Source organism: Nomia melanderi, unplaced genomic scaffold (genome assembly GCF_051020985.1).
Source record: "Nomia melanderi isolate GNS246 unplaced genomic scaffold, iyNomMela1 scaffold0581, whole genome shotgun sequence".
Lineage (NCBI taxonomy): Eukaryota > Metazoa > Arthropoda > Insecta > Hymenoptera > Halictidae > Nomia > Nomia melanderi.
In genome coordinates, this window is record NW_027475695.1 from 27,501 (window position 1) to 32,500 (window position 5,000).

Here is a 5,000-nt window from a genome sequence, read left to right on the forward strand (position 1 = left end):
AATTTTAAAACGCTTATTAAAAAAGTTGGTGTCGACCGTGGGACTTAGAAAAATTTCGGGAAGTCCGATTCGCCTGCTGGAATTACCGCACGGGCTGGACAGCTCGCTCCGACGAATCGGTTTTTTCCATTTTTTCCGAAAAATAAATTTTTGTAATTTTTTTTAACGTTAAAAACGTTAATAAACGTCATGTTTACGCATGGATTAAACATTGAAATAATTTTAAAACGCTTATTAAAAAAGTTGGTGTCGACCGTGGGACTTAGAAAAATTTCGGGAAGTCCGATTCGCCTGCTGGAATTACCGCACGGGCTGGACACCTCGCTCCGACGAATCGGTTTTTTCCATTTTTTTTGAAAAATAAATTTTTGTAATTTTTTTTAATGTTAAAAACGTTAATAAACATCATGTTTACGCATGGATTAAACATTGAAATAATTTTAAAACGCTTATTAAAAAAGTTTACTCTTGACCGTGGGACTTAGAAAAATTTCGGGAAGTCCGATTCGCCTGCTGGAATTACCGCACGGCCTGGACAGCTCGCATCGACCGATACATTTTTTCCATTTTCAGTGAAAAAAAAATTTTTGTCAATTTTCTCAACGTTAAAAACGTTAATAAACTGCGTTTTTATGCGTGGATTAAACATTAAAAAAATTTTGAAATATGTGATGAAAAAGTTTACTCTTGACCGTTCGGACTTAGAAAAATTTCGAGTACCTCGGATCGCCTGCTGGAATTACCGCACGGCCTGGACAGCCCGCATCGACCGATACATTTTTTCCATTTTCAGTGAAAAAAAAATTTTTGTCAATTTTCTCAACGTTAAAAACGTTAATAAACTGCGTTTTTATGCGTGGATTAAACATTAAAAAAATTTTGAAATATGTGATGAAAAAGTTTACTCTTGACCGTCGGGACTTAGAAAAATTTCGAGTACCCCGGATCGCCTGCTGGAATTACCGCACGGCCTGGATAGCCCGCATCGACCGATACATTTTTTCCATTTTCAGTGAAAAAAAAATTTTTGTCAATTTTCTCAACGTTAAAAACGTTAATAAACTGCGTTTTTATGCGTGGATTAAACATTAAAAAAATTTTGAAATATGTGATGAAAAAGTTTACTCTTGACCGTCGGGACTTAGAAAAATTTCGAGTACCCCGGATCGCCTGCTGGAATTACCGCACGGCCTGGATAGCCCGCATCGACCGATACATTTTTTCCATTTTCAGTGAAAAAAAAATTTTTGTCAATTTTCTCAACGTTAAAAACGTTAATAAACTGCGTTTTTATGCGTGGATTAAACATTAAAAAAATTTTGAAATATGTGATGAAAAAGTTTACTCTTGACCGTCGGGACTTAGAAAAATTTCGAGTACCCCGGATCGCCTGCTGGAATTACCGCACGGGCTGGACACCTCGCTCCGACGAATCGGTTTTTTCCATTTTTTCCGAAAAATAAATTTTTGTAATTTTTTTTAACGTTAAAAACGTTAATAAACGTCATGTTTACGCATGGATTAAACATTGAAATAATTTTAAAACGCTTATTAAAAAAGTTGGTGTCGACCGTGGGACTTAGAAAAATTTCGGGAAGTCCGATTCGCCTGCTGGAATTACCGCACGGGCTGGACACCTCGCTCCGACGAATCGGTTTTTTCCATTTTTTCCGAAAAATAAATTTTTGTAATTTTTTTTAATGTTAAAAACGTTAATAAACGTCATGTTTACGCATGGATTAAACATTGAAATAATTTTAAAACGCTTATTAAAAAAGTTGGTGTCGACCGTGGGACTTAGAAAAATTTCGGGAAGTCCGATTCGCCTGCTGGAATTACCGCACGGGCTGGACACCTCGCTCCGACGAATCGGTTTTTTCCATTTTTTCCGAAAAATAAATTTTTGTAATTTTTTTTAACGTTAAAAACGTTAATAAACGTCATGTTTACGCATGGATTAAACATTGAAATAATTTTAAAACGCTTATTAAAAAAGTTGGTGTCGACCGTGGGACTTAGAAAAATTTCGGGAAGTCCGATTCGCCTGCTGGAATTACCGCACGGGCTGGACAGCTCGCTCCGACGAATCGGTTTTTTCCATTTTTTCCGAAAAATAAATTTTTGTAATTTTTTTTAACGTTAAAAACGTTAATAAACGTCATGTTTACGCATGGATTAAACATTGAAATAATTTTAAAACGCTTATTAAAAAAGTTGGTGTCGACCGTGGGACTTAGAAAAATTTCGGGAAGTCCGATTCGCCTGCTGGAATTACCGCACGGCCTGGACAGCTCGCTCCGACGAATCGGTTTTTTCCATTTTTTCCGAAAAATAAATTTTTGTAATTTTTTTTAATGTTAAAAACGTTAATAAACGTCATGTTTACGCATGGATTAAACATTGAAATAATTTTAAAACGCTTATTAAAAAAGTTGGTGTCGACCGTGGGACTTAGAAAAATTTCGGGAAGTCCGATTCGCCTGCTGGAATTACCGCACGGGCTGGACACCTCGCTCCGACGAATCGGTTTTTTCCATTTTTTCCGAAAAATAAATTTTTGTAATTTTTTTTAACGTTAAAAACGTTAATAAACGTCATGTTTACGCATGGATTAAACATTGAAATAATTTTAAAACGCTTATTAAAAAAGTTGGTGTCGACCGTGGGACTTAGAAAAATTTCGGGAAGTCCGATTCGCCTGCTGGAATTACCGCACGGGCTGGACAGCTCGCTCCGACGAATCGGTTTTTTCCATTTTTTCCGAAAAATAAATTTTTGTAATTTTTTTTAACGTTAAAAACGTTAATAAACGTCATGTTTACGCATGGATTAAACATTGAAATAATTTTAAAACGCTTATTAAAAAAGTTGGTGTCGACCGTGGGACTTAGAAAAATTTCGGGAAGTCCGATTCGCCTGCTGGAATTACCGCACGGGCTGGACACCTCGCTCCGACGAATCGGTTTTTTCCATTTTTTTTGAAAAATAAATTTTTGTAATTTTTTTTAATGTTAAAAACGTTAATAAACATCATGTTTACGCATGGATTAAACATTGAAATAATTTTAAAACGCTTATTAAAAAAGTTTACTCTTGACCGTGGGGACTTAGAAAAATTCCGGCTTGCACGGATTCGACCACTCTGTTTTTCGGAGTTTCTGAGAAAAATAAATTTTTGTAATTTTTTTCATTATGATTTCTGAGTTCTCCCAGTAGTTTAATGTAAGGATTAAGCATTTAAAAATTTTTAAATCGAATATTAAAAAAGTTTACTCTTGCAATTTTTGGAAAAAAAAAATTCTAAAAAATTTTTCTTTCGGTGGAAACTAACGTTTAATATGTACAATAACGATTTATCGAATAAAAATCGTATGTTAATATATGTTCGAATCGACCATAGTTTCAGCGGCTAAGTACCAGCAGCCCGGCCGGTTGGTCTGTACGCGCGGCAGTTTACCACCATAAGCGCCCGTGCTGAGCGGCCGGCGCCGCGGTCGTCGCGGCCGCCCGTTTGGTTACTATAAGAGAGCACGTCGGTTCGAGCGGACCGGTCGGCGCAGCGGCGGGCGAGCGGCTATTCTACGATCTCGGTCGAGAAGCAGTCGTTCAGCTCCTCGAGGTCCATTCCTCGACTGTTCTGTACCGCGTTCCGTTGCGAATTTTTCTCTACACAGCATGACCACGGGTCGGTGTCTCAGACCGAATGGCCCTTATGTGGTAAGCCCAGAATGTTGGGTTGGATACAACGTATATTCGTTATACTTGTACGACTCTCACATCAACTCTCAGAAACCCAAAAGGGGTTTTCTATCCGAGCGAAAATATATTTTTCGTATACAAAAATTTAATGGCAAAGACCAAACGAAATACTACACACAAAAAGGGGCGACGAACAAAAATTGTTCGAATGAAATATAATATATACATATAAAATTGAGGTGTCCTAAGAGAGAAATACATAAACTAAGAGGTATATATTATAAGAAATATATATTATTTCTGGGCAAAGAAGAGAGAACGAAAAGAAGAGTATGATCTTTAACGCGAGGGCCTCGACATGGGTACGCCTAGCATGGTTCGCGCTTTCTCGATATGTCCAGCATGTTAACGTACGCGGTCTTCGGACTTCGTGCGTTATGTCCGTGCTTACACGATGGAGAGCGCTCGAGCATACGTGCTTACAAACCTGAAAGTCGATGTGACATCCGAGATTCTTTTTCTTCTAAAAAGATCTCGGAGAGATACACGGGAGAGTTTGAAATTTTTGGAGGTCCTCCTGATGTATATGCGCGGATATACCCATGTGGTAATTCGTGCGGAGTTGGTAATCTAATAGTGGAGCGAAATTTACCAACTCGAAAGAGAAGAGAGAAGAGAGTAGAGAGAAGAGAGAGGAGAAAGAGAACTGTCTTAAAGACGAGAAAAAGTATCGTCGATCCGACTCTTAAGGGGAGAGAGTCGGCGACTAAGATATATATATACATACATATTTTTGCTTCGTATGATGAAAATTTACTCGAAGCTCCCTGGTTGATCCTGCCAGTAGTCATATGCTTGTCTCAAAGATTAAGCCATGCATGTCTCAGTACATGCCGTATTAAGGTGAAACCGCGAATGGCTCATTAAATCAGTTATGGTTCCTTAGATCGTACCCACATTTACTTGGATAACTGTGGTAATTCTAGAGCTAATACATGCAAAACAGAGTTCCGACCAGAGATGGTAGGAACGCTTTTATTAGATCAAAACCAATCGGTGGCGGGCGTTTACGTTCGTCCATCGTTTGCTTTGGTGACTCTGAATAACTTTGTGCTGATCGCATGGTCTTATAGCACCGGCGACGCATCTTTCAAATGTCTGCCTTATCAACTGTCGATGGTAGGTTCTGCGCCTACCATGGTTGTAACGGGTAACGGGGAATCAGGGTTCGATTCCGGAGAGGGAGCCTGAGAAACGGCTACCACATCCAAGGAAGGCAGCAGGCGCGCAAATTACCCACT

At 38.6% G+C, this 5,000-nt stretch overlaps 1 non-coding gene across 1 annotated transcript in view; it reads left to right on the top strand.

Moving 5' to 3' along the window:
• The first annotated feature begins 4,523 nt into the window (after nt 1-4,523).
• The window catches only part of LOC143176492 (small subunit ribosomal RNA), a 1,921-nt gene continuing 1,444 nt past the window's right edge, over nt 4,524-5,000 (top strand). The window contains exon 1 of the ribosomal RNA XR_013001032.1: nt 4,524-5,000. This exon is cut by the window's right edge and continues 1,444 nt beyond it. This is a non-coding gene — a ribosomal RNA (small subunit ribosomal RNA).